Genomic DNA, 15,967 nt, shown 5'->3' on the forward strand with positions numbered 1-15,967 from the left:
GCAATCATTCAACAACTAAAAGTGCCTCAACTAGGAGTTGATGCTTCTCATCTCTTTCCCTTCCTTTCTGTCCCTTTCTTTCTTAAAAAAAAAAGAAAATATATATATATATTTAAGTTAAAGTATATTATGATTACTGCATTTTATTGCCAAGAAATGGCACCAATAAAATTTAAAATTCAATACCTTATGTGACTTTTAATTTTTAGGGAAAAAATTGTCACCCATTCTTTCTTCTCCCATTAACTCTATATGCTTACTTATTCAGAGTTTGATGAAAATCGATGATCCAGTTCTTTGTAGTCCTTAAAAATATGTATTTAAATATATATATGTGTGTATATATATATATTTACTCGGCCCTGGCTGGTTGGCTCAGGGCTGGAACGTCGATCTAGCGTTTAGATGTCTTGGTTTCGATTTCCAGTCAAGGCACACAGGAGAGGCAACCATCTGCTTCTCCACCTTTCCCCCTCCCCTTCTCTCTCTCTTTTTTCTTCTACCACAGCCATGGCTAGAATGGTTTGGGCGAGTTGGCCCCAGGCTCAGAGGATGGTTCTGTGGCCTGTGCCTCAAGTGCTGAAAAATGGCTCAGTTGTGAGCAATAGAGCACCGGCCCCAGATGGGCAGAGTATCCCCCAGAGGGGGCTTGCTGTGTGGATCCCAGTCACTTGTATGAGGGAGGCTAGTCTCTCTGCCTCCTCTCCTCTCACTTAAAAAAAAATTTACTGAGCTAATAGTACTCACGTAACAGCACAGGACTTAAACTCAGTGGTCTAACTCAAGGCCCCAAATTTGTAACCACTGTTACATTCAACAAACACTTCTTTGTACCTACTCTGCACTTGAGTATGATAAAGGAAATGATGCAACAGAGGGACACAGTTGAATAATCAATAAAGTGAGGTTCCATGAGGATCCCATAAGCAAAAGATAAGGATACAGGCACAGGTGGTAGTGAATCTGATCTTCAATAAATCAGCCCTTTCTCAAAAGCCAGAGGGAAAAAGGTAGGCATAACTGGAATGTACTGTATATAATTATGTAGAAATGATAGGTGGAAAGCTGAGGTAAATTTATCCATGCTGGCCTCAATTTTCTTAGCTAGAAACTCAAGACTGAAGAAGGTGGGAACTATATGGGTGTTAAATGTTTGAAAAAAAATTTCATTTGGCAATCATCATTCCATTTTAAACACCTCATACTGACATATGATAAGTACCATTTCTATTATAAAATTTTCCCAAGTAATTTAATTGGTAATAGTCATAGTCACGTAACAGGTAACATTTATTCTTAATAAGTGCCACGTCAATAGTATACAGTGGTATCTTGAGATACGAGCAGATTAACGTAGGAATATTTTAAGATATGAGCTGCGACTCGGTCTGTATTTTTGTCGGAGATCCGAGCAAAATTCCGAGATACAAGTCATGATTCAGGAAGCTGCCGCTAGTTGGCGTGTTGATGCCCGGGTCCAGTATCAGCAGCACAGCACCAGCATCTCATTCTTTCTCACGTATTACCCACAGAATCAAGTCGAATCTCATGCGCTGTACTTGGTTCTTACATCATTTTTGCATTTTTTACTAACTTTTTTTGTGTGCTATCATGGGGCCAAAGAAAGAGAGTGTAAAGGACAGTGGTGAGAAGAAGAGAATGATGTCAATAGAAGTAAAGCAAGAAATAATAGAAAAACATGAGCATGGTGTACGAGTAATTGAACTGACAAGGCTGTATGACCGCAATACATCTACAATTTGTACCATCCTTAAACAAAAGGATGCCATCAAAAGCGCAAATCCAGCGAAAGGAACTATAATTCTGTTCCAATTAAGGACAAATATCCATGAAGAAATGGAGAAGCTTCTGCTGGTGTGGGTGAAAGAGCAAGAGCTGGCAGGAGATACAGTGATGGAGACTATAATACGCGAAAAGGCACGTATTATTTACAGCGACTTGAAGAAGAAAGACCCATCAACCTCAAAAGAGGCCGCAGAAGATACGTTTAAGGCAAGTCACGGCTGGTTTGAATATTTCAATAAGAGATCTGGCATCCACTTGGTGGTGAGGAATGGTGAAGCTGCAAGTGCTGACGTTAAGGTAGCTGAGGAGTACATCGCATGTTTTGCTGCGCTTATCGCAAAGGAAGGTTACATCCCCCAACAAGTGTTCAACTGACAAAACAGGATTGTTTTGGAAAAAAATGCCCCAGAGGACTTTAATCACCACAGAGGAGAAGAAGCTGCCAGGCCATAAACCCATGAAGGACTGTCTGACCCTTGCATTGTGTGCAAATGCTAGTGATGACTGTAAAGTAAAGCCACTGCTAGTGTATCATTCCAAAAATCCTAGAACCTTTAAGACTCACAAGATTCTTTTTTTTTTTTTTTTGCATTTTTCTGAAGCTGGAAACAGGGAGAGACAGTCAGACAGACTCCCGCGTGCGCCCGACCAGGATCCACCCGGCACGCCCACCAGGGGCCACGGCTCTGCCCACCAGGGGGCGATGCTCTGCCCATCCTGGGCATCGCCATGTTGCGACCAGAGCCACTCTAGCACCTGAGGCAGAGGCCACAGAGCCATCCCCAGCGCCCGGGCCATCTTTGCTCCAATGGAGCCTTGGCTGTGGGAGGGGAAGAGAGAGACAGAGAGGAAGGTGCAGCGGAGGGGTGGAGAAGCAAATGGGCGCTTCTCCTGTGTGCCCCAGCCGGGAATCGAACCCGGGTCCTCCGCACGCTAGGCCGACACTCTACCGCTGAGCCAACCGGCCAGGGCCAAGACTCACAAGATTCTTAAAGAAAAACTGCAGGTTATGTGGCGTGCCAATGCTAGGGCATGGGTTACGTGGCAGTTTTTTATTGAATGGGTAAATCTTGTCTTTGGTCCTGCAGTGAAGAAATATCTTCAAGAAAACAAACTACCAAAGAAAGCATTGAAAATGCTCCAGTCCACCCACCTGGTCTTGAAAATAACATTCTCGATGAGTTTAATTTCGTGAAAGTCCTCTACCTCCCACACAACACGAGTTCAATCTTGCAACCTATGGATCAGCAGGTCATTTCCAACCTTTAAAAGCTTTACACAAAGCACTTGTTCCGCCGCTGCTTTGAGGTGACTGAGAATACAATTCTAACCCTTCAAGAGTTTTGGAAAGATCACTACAACATCGTGATATGTTTACGCATTATTGACTTGGCATGGCAAGAGGTTACAAGAAGAACCTTGAACTCGGCATGGAAAAAGTTATGACCTGATGTTGCTGCAGACAGGGACTTTGAAGGATTCGAACCAGAGACTGAGACCGAGGTAGAAGCGTTGGAGGAGATTGTGTCCTTCAGAAAGTCGATGAGTCTGGAGGTAGATGAGGGTGACGTAGGTAAACGAGCTCGTCGAGGAACATGAGAGGGACTCTCAACTGAGGACTTGAAGGAGCTACAGATGATGCAACATACGGAGCTTCTGCAAGAGATTAGTAGTGAGGAGGAAGTAGAGTCAGAGGAAGTGATTTCTCAAGTGAAATTAAAACATGCTAGCAATGTAGGAGAAGCTTTCAAGTTTCACTGAAAAGAAACAACCAAAAAAAGCTTCAACTGGTCATGCTTCAGCACTTTTTAATGACACTTGTTTGTCACATTTCCGTAACATTTTAAAAGGCAGGCAAAAGCAAACCTCTTTGGATAGATTTTTATTCAAAAGTCCTGCAAGTGAAAGTACCAAAAGTACAGCCAAAAAGGCAAAAACAGGTGATGATTAAATGAAACATACATAATGTTAAGCTTAGGTTAAGTTTAAAGTTAAGAAAGTGCATTTTTCTACAATTAAGTTTTTGTAGTTTCATTTACAATTAAGTTTTGTGGTTTCTTTACTTTCATAAGTAAAGAAAGTGCAGTTATAGTTTTGTTTAAAGTAAAAAAAAATGCAGTTTTAGTTTACATTTAGTGTTAAGAAAGTGCAGTTTTAGTCTACAGTGCCTGCATCTCTTCCTCCCTCCCTCCTCCTCTGCCATTCACCTCCGTTAGCCACATTTGTCTGTCTCCAAGATAAGAATACAGTACTAAATAACAATTTTTTCTTTTATTTTATATATTTTGTTATGCATTGGTAAAGTATACATGTGTGTTTCTTAATTAAAAATGTCTTTTTTTCACAATTTAGGATGGTTTGGGGATGTTTCACAGGGCTGGAACGGATTAAATCTATTTCCGTTATTTGAAATGGGAGAAGTTTGTTTGATATACGGTTGACTGACTTATGAGCTCGGTTACAGGACAAATTAAACTCGTATCTCAAGGTACCACTGTATTAATTCAGTTAATGCTCACACGAGAAACTATTCTTTTTCCCACTTTATCCGTTAGTAAACTAACAATCAGAAAATAAGGAATCTGCCTGGCCTGCCCAAGTCTCCATTGCTGGAAAGGATAGAGTCAGGATTCAAATTCAAGAAATCTGACTCTAGCCTGACCAGGTGGTGGCGCAGTGGATAGAGCATCAGACTGGGACATGGAGGACTCAGGTTCGAAACCCTGCGGTCACTGGCTTGCGTGTGGGCTCATCTGGTTTAAGCAGGGCTCACCAGCTTAAGCCCAAGGTTGCTGGCTTGAGCAAGGCGTCATTAAGTTTGCTGTAGCCCCCGGTCAAAGCACATATGAGAAAACAATCAATGAACAACTCAGGTGCTGCAACGAAGAATTAATGCTTCCCATCTCTCTCCCTTCCTGTCCATTCCTATCTATCCCTTTCTCTGTCTCTGTGACACACACAAACACACAAAAAGAAATCTGACTTTAGAATGTAGTCCATAGCCACTATATTATATGCAATTAATGTATAAAACGAATTTTAAAAAATGACTTATCTTTTATCACAATGAGCAAATTCATTAAAACAAAATCAACATTCAAATAAGTCTATTTCATTATTTTATTGATTTTATATAGAGAGAGGAAGGGAGAGAGAGATAGGAACGTAGATCTGCTCCTGTATGTGCCCTAACCAGGGATTGAACCGGCAACATCTGCACTTGGGAACAATGCTCCAAAGAGTCTAACCAACTGAGTTATCCAGCCAGGGCATATAAGTCTATTTCAAAGATACAAAAATAATGAATCTTAAGGCACCAGTATATAAGGTTAAAAATAAACACAAAAATTAGGATCATGGTCAACACTCCTGCAGTAAACTCAGTATATGGTTGATTTTCAAAGGCAAGAGGCAATAATTTAGCCTCAACTGATTTATGAAATATAAGAATTGTTATACACAAACTTTCTTAGTTCTTTCTATATCTGAATAAATGTAAAACAGAACAATTTCTGGAAAAGAGCTTTAGCTGACTACACTATATCCTCTATGGCTACTACATCCTAGGTCACCTCTGAATCTTCTCATAGAAAATAATACAAACAGTATTCTTTCTTTATGCTCAGCTCACTGTAGTCACCTATCTCTGAAAAAAGTTTTAAGTATTCACCGATTTTCAAATCCCAGATGATAAAAAAGTTAAACCACTACTAAAAGCCATTGTTCATTTAACCATCACTTTCTTCATTCCAAAAACAAAAGACCATAGAAAAACTTTTACTATATTATTCAAAAAGAAAGAAAAACATTATAGTTAACCTAATTAACTTTATGTCACTAAGCAAATTACTTCGCCTCAATGAGTTTTAGTTTTCTTTATTTTATTTTATTTATTTTTTTTTTCTGAAGCTGGAAACGGGGAAGACAGTCAGACAGACTCCCGCATGCGCCCAACTGGGATCCACCCGGCACGCCCACCAGGGGCAACGCTCTGCCCACCAAGGGGCAATGCTCTGCCCCTCCAGGGCGTCGCTCTGCCGCGACCAGAGCCACTCTAGCGCCTGGGGCAGAGGCCAAGGAGCCATCCCCAGTGCCCGGGCCATCTTTGCTCCAATGGAGCCTTGGCTGTGGGAGGGGAAGAGAGAGACAGAGAGGAAGGGGGGTGGTGGAGAAGCAAATGGGCGCTTCTCCTATGTGCCCTGGCCGGGAATTGAACCCGGGTCCCCCGCACGGTAGAGCCAGGCAGATGCTCTACCGCTGAGCCAACCGGCCAGGGCCAGTTTTCTTTATTTTTTAATTAAAAATAATTTTTTTTTAGAGAGAGAGAAGCAGGGAGAGAGAGACACGAACATCAAACTGTTCCTATATGTGAACTGACTAGGAATTAAACCAGCAACCCCAGTGCTTTGGGATGATGCTCCAACCAACCGAGCTATCCAGTCAGGCCTTAGTTGTTTTTGTTTGTTTTAGATTGGTTGACTTTCTAGAGAGTCAGAGAAAAGAAGGAGAGAGAAGGGAGGGTAAAGGGAAGCATTCATTCGCTGTTCCACTTAGTTGTGCATTCATTGGTTGCTTCCTATGTGTGCCCTGACCAGGGATTGAATCTGCAACCTTGTCATTTTGGGAAGACACTCTAACCGACTGACCTAACCGGCCAGGGCCAAGCTTTACTGCTCTAAACTATAAATTGTAAACGGGCGTAATAAATGACTTTGACATTTTTACTGAGATAACTGAACATGCAAGTACCTAGTCTCTGTCTGGACCATATTAGAGTGCAAACAATGTTAAAATCCCTGTCCCATGAGACAGTATTAAGAAAAATTGTCAGCCTGACCTGTGGTGGCGCAGTGGATAAAGCGTCGACCTGGAAATGCTGAGGTCGCCGGTTTGAAACCCTGGGCTTGCCTGGTCAAGGCACATATGGGAGTTGATGCTTCCAGCTCCTCCCCCCTGTCTCTCTCTCCTCTCTCCCTCTCTCTTCTCTCTAAAAATGAATAAACTAAAAAAAAAAATTAAAAAAAAAAATTGTCAGCCTACATTCTAGGATTTCAACAAGTGTAATTAATCTGAAACATTTAGTCTTATAGTACCTCATTCATCTACCAAGTATAATTAGTTAATGTTTAATTCATTTTAACTTGGTATAATACAATGAAAATTAATGTAAAATCAAAAGAAAATCTGCACTGGGAAGGTTGATAGAAAATTATACTACCATTCTATAAAAAGTTAGGCTAAAACCCAAGCAGGAATCAAATGCAAACTATCTCTAGGTAATGGATAACAACTTCTCAAAGTTGACAGGGTTTTTGATTAAAGGTAAAGATAAAAGCTAACACTAAAACAAGTACATAAATGAGGATACTTTGCCTAATTGTACTGTATTTTTCATAATATCTCATCTCATAGTTGTTTTTATAGGCACAATTTAGACATTTGTTGGGTTTGGTTCTACAACACCACAATAAAGCAAATAAAGAGTGATACAAAGTTTTTTGGTTTCCCAGTGCAAATACAAGTTATGTTTACCTTCTATTATGCATGTAATAGCATTAAGTATTTTTTAAAAAGCACTTAACTATATAATAAAAAATTGCCATTTTAACCATTTTTTAAAAAGATTTTATTAATTTTAGAGAGAAGAGAGGAAGAGAGAGAGGGGAGGGAGGGGAGGGGAAAGAGGTGAAGGTGAAGAAGGAGGTGAGGAGGTGGGGAGGAGCAGGAAGCATCAACTCATCGTAATTGCTTCTTGTATGTGCCTTGACTGCACAAGCCTGGGGATTTGAACTGGTGACCTCAGCATTCCAGGTAGATGCTTTATCCAATGCACTACCACAGGTCAGGGCGTTTTAACTATTTTTAAATGTACACTTTGGTGTCACAGTTTTTAAAATGTGCTTTTTAAAAGTTACAAAAAATTTTCTATTGTTTTTATAACTGAGATCACTAATACTGAGATCTTTAACTTTAAAAATTAATTTAAAGAATTAGTTATAATTTAGTAGTCATTCAATATTCAACTATATTTATGTACAATTAAGAGCTTATATATTCAGGCCCTGGCAGGTTAGTTCAGCAGTAGAGCACCGGCAAAGCATGTGGAAGTCCCAGGTTCAATTCCTGGCCAGGGCACACAGGAGAAGCACCCATCTGCTTCTCCACCCTTCCCCCTCTCCTTTCTCTCTATCTCTCTCTTCCCCTCCCACAGTCGAGGCTCCACTGGAGCAAAGTTGCCCCGGGCAATGAGGATGGTTCCAAGGCCTCAGCCTCAGGCACTGGAATGGCTCCAGTTGCAATGGAGCAACGCCCTAGATGGGCAGAGCATAGCCCCCTAGTGGGCATACTGGGTGGATTCCAGTCGGGTACATCTGTCTCTCTGACTCCCTGCTTCTTAATTCAGAAAAAAGAAAAAAAAAAAAGCTTACATATTTGCCCTGGCTAGGTAGCTCAGTTATTAGAGGGTTGTCCCAATAAACCAAGCTTGTGGATTTGATCCCTGGGCAGCACAAATAGAAGAATCAGCCACTGAATGCATAAATACGTGGAACAACAACTCAATGTCTCTCCCTTTCTCTCTCTAAAAATCAATAAATAAAAAAATTAAAAAACAAACTTACATACTAAAAAGAATCAATAAAAAAACTGAGGCTCAAATAGAAATGTTGAGATATTAATATGATATGACAAGATTAATACGATGAGAAAGGTAAACTAACCTGCATATGAAACTTTAAATATTAAAATCACCAGGAAAAAAATTTTTAATTATTTGTTCATATATTTATTTATTTCTAAGATTTTATTTATTCATTTTAGAGAGGAGAGAGAGAGAGAGAGAGAGAGAGAGAGAGGGAAGGGGGGAGGAGCAGGAAGTATCAACTCCCATATGTGCCTTGACCAGGCAAGCCCAGGGTTTCGAATCAGCGATCTCAGTGTTCCAGATTGACACTTTATCTACTGTGCCACCACAGGTCAGGTCTAAAATTATTTTTTCAAAGGTTCATTTTGGCCACCTATAATGACACCTGTATTTTCTAGGCTCTATTAAGAAAGATTAGGATGGGCCTGACCTGTGGTGTTGCAGCAGACAAAGTGTTGACCTGGAAATGCTGAGGTTGCTGGTTCGAAACCCTAGGTTTTCCTGGTCAAGGCACATATGGGAGTTGAAACTTCCTGCACCTCCCCCTTCTCTCTCTCTCTCCTCTCTAAAATGAATAAATAAAAATAAAAAACATTAAAAAAAATAAAGATTAGGATGTATGCTACATGAACTGTCAATCACAAAGTTATTCTATGGCATTCTATGCACCTACAGTGTAAAAGAACTAACAGCTCATTCTTTATACATTTACATGAAAATAATTTCAAATCCAAAACCATATCCTTGTTTAGTGAGTATATAATATAAGCCTTCCCATTTAAAATCATAAACAAAATAAAGGTATGAATCAAATGAGTAGCTACCATAAACAAGAGAATTAGAGAGGGTCCTCGGGTTTGGAGTCTCGATATACCATATTTTTTTGCTCCATAAGATGCAAGGGCATTTTCCCCTCCACTTTTGGAGGAAAAATGTGCATCTTATGGAGCGAAAAATATGGTATTCTATTAGATATTTTAACATACCATTTAGTTCAGAATTTTTTTTTTCTTATTTCTCTCCTTAAAACCCTAAGTGTGTCTTATGGTCAGGTGCATCTTATGTTGCAAAAAATACGGTACGTTTCGAATTTATGATGCTCACTCCCATAAAAACTTTTAAAAAATTGAAACTTGTTTCAGCTTACGCTGTTAGCATTGTACTTACAGATTACGTGGGCAAACTAATTCCAGATTAGCCAGGAACAATTCTTTAGTAAGGTGGCAAGGCCTGCAACAGATCCTGTACCCTTTATATCAGCTGCTTCTTGAAATGAAACACCTGTAGTATAGTAGAATCATCTCCGGCATCTCCTGCATGTTCTTTAGACAATCCTGATTCACCTGACCCAGTATCTCCAGCACCTTCTGCAGGTTCTTCTGGTTCTCCAGCTCCCTCCTTCCAATAGGTCACTCTCTCCCATCTTGCAATTCCCTTTCCAGTGTGCAAGCCAACCACAGAAATAAAGGTAAGAGAATTTTTTTTGCACTCATTTTTTGTTACTATAGTACAGTGTACAGTATAGTATATTTATGTCCTTTTCCCTTTTCTGTGGCTTAGTTGTGTTTTTATTTCTAGATTATGATATTACAACTGTGTTAGGATAGGTAAGTAACTTAGGCTAGGGTGTTTCAACTTACACCAAAATTCGGGATATGTCACTGTCATAGAAAAAGAACTGTGTCATAACCTGAGGACCCCCTGTACTGAAGTGCCCAAGTACAAAATTACTATCTAGAAAGCAATAGGAATTAAATTGGTGGACTGACCACACACAACTAACATCACACACTAACTCAGCCATCCTGGGTGCCAAACTCTAAAACAGTGATGGCCCTAGCCAAATATCTCACTTGGAGCATCGTTCTAAAGCGCACAGGCTGCTGGTTCAATCCCCAATCAGAGCACATACAGCAACAGATTGATGTCCCCCCCCCCCTCTTCCTTTCACTAAAATCAATAATTAAAAAATTTAAGAAATAAAAATTAAAAAGTGATAGAAAAAGCTGAGGAGCACTCTAATTTATGATGCAGAATCCTCAAAGGGCTCCAGATAGCCCTTGAATAGGGTTGGGTGGCTAAAGTAAAACTGTTGGGAATTCCTCGATCCCCAACCTCTCTCCATGTTTATGCCGACAGGTTTTCTCCGACCCTCGCACAAGTTTTAGACTTTTATTCTCTGGAGAGGATAAAACATAAGACCTCATCTTGAGTTTATCAAGCAAGAGTGAATGCTTCAAAACCATGCAAATGAAATTACTCCAATCCCAATGATTCACAGAGAGCTACATCCAGACCTCTACCTTCCAAACAGCAGACTCTTTCCTGTAAGACTTCTCTTAGAATTAGAAGATTCTTCTCTGTAGAATTAGTAACCAGCAAAAAGGAAAGACCTAGAGAAAAGGACTGAAGAGGTTCCCCATCAGTTGGCCAAAAATATCATCTTAGAGTGAAGCTTCAAGTTGAAAGCCCCACTCACTCTTCTAAAATGCTTTCTACTTCCCAATTCTTGATCATGAGTTGACCAGTCAAGAATTATGAAATATTTGAGGAAAGCTTTCCATAAGAAAAACTGTTAAAAGAGATAAAAACAAAGGAGAGACAATGCAAGAAAAAGAAACCATAAAATAAAAAACCACAGAATTATCAGTACTCTACATGGAGAAGTGATGAGAAAAAGACCATAAAATATTAACTTTTTCTTTTTTTTCTTTACAAGGACAGAGAGAGAGTTAGAGAGAGGGATAAAAAAGGACAGACAGACAGGAATGGAGAGAAATGAGAAGCATCAATCATCAGTTTTTCGTTGCAAGACCTTAGTTGTTCATTGATTGCTTTCTCATATGTGCCTTGACCGCAGGCCTTCAGCAGACCGAGTAACCCCTTGCTCGAGCCAGCGACCTTGGGTCCAAGCTGGTGAGCTTTTTGCTCAAACCAGATGAGCCTGCACTCGAGCTAACGACCTCGGGGTCTCGAACCTGGGTCTTCTGCATCCCAGTCTGATGCTCTATCCACTGCACCACCGCCTGGTCAGGCAACATTTTTAATTATTTATTTTAAAACATTTTTTATGGGAGACAAAGACAGGAAGAGGGACAGGTAGAGAGAGACAGATAGACGGAGAGTGAGAGATGAGAAACATCAATTCTTTATTGTAGCACCTTAGTTGTTCATCGATTGCTTTCTCATATGTGCCTTGATGGGAAGAGTGCCTACAACCCAGCCAATGATCCCATGCTCAAGCTAGCAACCCTTAACTCAAGCTGGTGAGCCCACGCTCAAGCTGGCAACCTGAGGGGTTTTGAACCTGGGCCCTTTGTGGCCCAGGCCAAGGCTCTATCCACTGCACAACCACCTGGTCAGGCAAAGTTAACATTTTTAAAAAATTTCAGAGAGAAAGGAAGGGAAAGAGACAAAATCTTTTGGCTCTACCTAGTCATACACACTCACTGGTTGATTTTGTGTGTGTGTGTGTGACAGAGACAGAAAGAGGGACAGATAGGGACAGACAGACAGGAAAGGAGAGAGATGATGTAAAGACAGTAGCCACGGCCACCATCACAGCCACCTAGCCCAAGCAGGTTCGCATTTGATTAGGACAATCGGTAATGAAACAAGAACTGGTGAACTGGTAATGAAAAAAGAACGAAGCCAAGAACTGGTGAGCCATTAGCTTTAATCCTAGCTTGCACCCTCAGGCAAGTAAAAACACACATTGGGTTCTAAAACCCACTCATTCAGTGCTCACAATGCTACTGACTTATCTGAGTTTCCCAGAATCATATGTTTCTAGCTCATCAGACTTACTCACCTGTTCCCCATCTCCTTCTCTCTGCAAAAACTCTGCACAAACTGGCTTCTCCCTCAGCACTCCACCATCTTGGCTGCTTCTCCTGGCCTCCTCCACTTGGCCTTTCTCTGCTCTCTCCTCTAATACTTATCTCAGGAACCCAGAGAGAGCAAGCTCCCAGTCTGCCCCATTTTATAGTGTAGAAATCAAAACCTTTAATCCAATATACAAACAAGGAAGTCTCTGATACAAAGTCACTTATCTGAGGCATAATGGGATTCCTCATAAGAGTGCACCACCCCACATCATGCAATCAGTCAAGGGTGTGGGGAAAAGCTTAGTCTTAAAACTAAGCCTTAGGCCAGGCGTCCCCAAACTACTGCTCGCGGGCCGCAATGCGGCCCCCTGAGGCCATTTATCCAGCCCCCACTGCACTTCTGGAAGGGGCACCTCTTTCACTGGTGGTCAGTGAGAGAACCACTGTATTTGGCAGCCCTCCAATGGTCTGAGGGACAGTGAACTGGCCCACTGTGTAAAAAGTTTGGAGACCCCTGCCTTAGGCTATAACAACCCGGCCTGCTCACAGCCTATCCCCCACACCCAATACAAACTATAAGCGAGCAAACATATATATCATATTTATAAACTTATTTGACCAACAGGCAGTATCTTCAGAGCTGCCGTGATGGCAGGGATGAGGGGGGTAGGCCTGAGACCTTATGCAAATCTAGTTGCCTTAATGGACCTTTACTTTGGTTATTTGCAGACAGCTAAGCTGTCTATTGTGGACTGATCACTGAGACTCTTGGACTGTAACCAGAGGGGGTAACAGCTCCCTTGTTGAATGGACATGCCACTTTTGGACAGTATGAGAGACCCTGATTGGGCGGGGGGAGCTCTGGTGGAGGCCCTCCTGCACTAGTGTGGGAGACAGGCTATAAACTGACAAAATCCTTATAGCCTAGGGCTTAGTTTAAGACTAAGCTCTTGCCTGACCAGGCAGTAGCACAGTGGATAGAGCGACGGACTGGGATGCGGAAGGACCCGGGTTCGAGACCCCGAGGTCACCAGCTTGAGCGTGGGTTTATCCGGTTGGAGCAAAAGCTCACCAGCTTGGACCCAAGGTCGCTGGCTTGAGCAAGGGGTTACTTGGTCTGCTGAAGGCCCACAGTCAAGGCACATATGAGAAAACAATCAATGAACAACTAAGGTGTCGCAACAAAAAAACTGATAATTGATGCTTCTCATCTCTCTCCATTCCTGTCTGTCTGTCCCTATCTATATCTATCCCTCTCTCTGTCTCTGTAAAAAAAAAAAAAAAAACGCTCCGTAGCCTCTGCCTCGGGCGCTAGAATGGCTCTGGTCGCAACAGAGCGACGCCCCGGGGGGGCAGAGCATCGCCCCTTGGTGGGCATGCCGGGTGGATCCCAGTCAGGCACATGCGGGAGTCTGTCTGCCTCCCCCTTTCCAACTTCAGAAAAATACAAAAAAAAAAAAAAAAAGACTAAGCTCTTCTCCAGCCTTCTAATACTAAGATCTTCCACACACCCTTATAATACTAAGATCTTCTCAACACCCTTCTCAAAACTAAGCTTTCCCCCACACCCTTGATTGTTGCATAATAAGGGGTGGAGCACTCTTATAAGGAATCCCATTTAGAGGAATCCCATTTATACCTCAGATAAATGGCTTTGTATCAAACTTCCTTATTTGTATATAGTGCTGCCTTGAGATAAGAACAGACCAACATACGAATTTTTTAAAATAAAAACGAGCTGCAACTCGGTCTATATTTTTGTTCGAGATCCGAATAAAATTTGGAGATATGAGTTGTGATTCGGGAAGCAGCCGCTAGTTGGCGCGTTGGCTCACAGGTCCAGTATCGGCAGTTTGATATTCAAGTTGACTGACGATCTCGGTTACAGAACGAATAAATTTGTAACTCAAGGTACCACTGTATTGGCTTAAAGGCTTTGATTGTCTATGCCCTTGGTCTTGGTTGGCAAACCGCAGCTCATGAGCCACATGCTGCTCTTTGGCCCCTTGAGTGTTTAGCAAAGGCCAGCTTAGGAGTACCCTAATTAAGTTAATAACAATGTACCTACCTATATAGTTTAAGTTTAAAAAATCTGCCTCTCAAAAGAAATTTCAATCATCGTACTGTTGATATTTGGCTCTGTTGACTAGTGAGTTTGCCGACCACTGGTCTACGCTATATAATAAAGCAAGACCAGTGGCTTTCTCTTCTCTGAATTACTAGCTGCGCTGGTTCGCGGCAAGTTTGTCAGCTTATAGCCTGTCTCCCACATACCGGAAAGCTGCTCTTGTCCAGTTGGAGAGTTGCATCAAGGACACTTAAAAGTTTCCATGAACACAGCTCTGGACTAGACAGGCCCTCCCATCTAATGTGGAATAGGGGGCTAGAGATGGGCCTTCATTTTGCACTTTGGGAAGAGTGTTCAGGGAGACATTGTGAAGGGACCTTTGTAATTGATGCGATTGTATAACTTGTGCTGTAACTATAGTTTGTTTATGTAATGTACCTCATTCCTTGCACAGGGATACCTGTGTGGACATCATGAAGTGAGCAAAAGGTTGGAATGTTGGGAAAACAACAGTGTCTTTGGGTTTGCTCTCTTATATTTAGCGAGAGGCAGCCCATGTGTGCGTCATCTGTGGAAGGCTGAGGATGCTTGCCCTCAGGGCAGCTGATTGCGGAAGCCTTCCTGCTTGGGAGGGGCGATTGTTTGCTAATGTTTGCCAGAGAAAGGATATTGCAGCCCTGCCGGTTTTGCTGGAGAGTGCTGAGTCTGGAGAGGGCCTATGAGTCTGGTAAATCTGGAATACTGAGGAACTTAGAAGCCTTGAAATGGAGGGAAGCAGTCTTCCCTGACTGTATGCTTCCCTGCTATTACGAGACTTTAATAAACGGAATGGCCTGCCATCTTCTGGCTACACAGTTATTTTACCATCTGCCCAAATCCAATGAGAACCTGTATCTGCATGGCCACGAGGGCGGTGGTCACCAGCACTACACTGTGTCACATCTTGGAAGCTCTGTTCACCTGTATGCGCTCAAGGACCAGAGAATCTACATCTAAACCCTTAAGTGCAGCATTACTCTGCATTTTTAAGCTTCTGCAAGAAAAAAATCAGCACTCTTTTTGGGCCACTGACCCTGAGTCCAGCTTCACTGTTTGGGCTGGGCACCCCTGACGATTCCACCATTGTAATGACAGCATGGCACACATTGCTTCTATAAAATAACATCTCTCAAATACTTGGTGGCTTATTGACTATGCATACCCTTGATGGGCTGGGCAGTGTCACAAGTGTTTTTAAAGTGAACACAACGATTTGAACCTCTTGATTTGCATGATTTCTGGGGTTTTCTGGGTCAAGTGAATAGCAAACCATTTTTAGAGGTCACCTCTAGCTGCATTCCAAAGTTAACATTTCTAATATAAAAAAGAACTTACAGAAATTAAAATTTGGCATAAATGTAAACTCAATAAAAGGCTTGAAAGATAAAGCTCAGGAAATCAAGGGGAAAAAAGAGATAGAATAAGAACTATTGCTACTTTTAACAATATATATGTATGTGTGTCCCATAACATATGGGCCAGGTACTTTTCCACTTTTTATACTCATTTCAATGTTCACAGCAATCCCGGAAAGAGAAATATAACCTACTCATTTATAAAATCTGCATACTAAAACTGTACTTA

General features: G+C 41.6%; 1 protein-coding gene across 13 annotated transcripts in view; it reads right to left on the reverse strand.

The window, feature by feature from the left end:
• Nucleotides 1-15,967, reverse strand: part of ZMYM5 (zinc finger MYM-type containing 5) — a 58,202-nt gene that overhangs the window by 39,853 nt on the left and 2,382 nt on the right. The window contains exon 3 of one of the 13 annotated variants that reach the window (XM_066369120.1): nucleotides 3,254-3,462. The exons of 11 other annotated variants lie outside the window; for them this stretch is intronic. The gene's annotated coding sequence lies outside the window, so the exon portion shown is untranslated. Of the gene's footprint in view, nucleotides 1-3,253; nucleotides 3,463-9,616; nucleotides 9,936-15,967 lie in introns of those variants that run through there. One more of the 13 variants, XM_066369121.1, reaches the window with a different exon arrangement.

The sequence above is a fragment of the Saccopteryx leptura genome, chromosome 2 (assembly GCF_036850995.1).
Source record: "Saccopteryx leptura isolate mSacLep1 chromosome 2, mSacLep1_pri_phased_curated, whole genome shotgun sequence".
In the NCBI taxonomy this organism is placed as follows: Eukaryota; Metazoa; Chordata; class Mammalia; order Chiroptera; family Emballonuridae; genus Saccopteryx; species Saccopteryx leptura.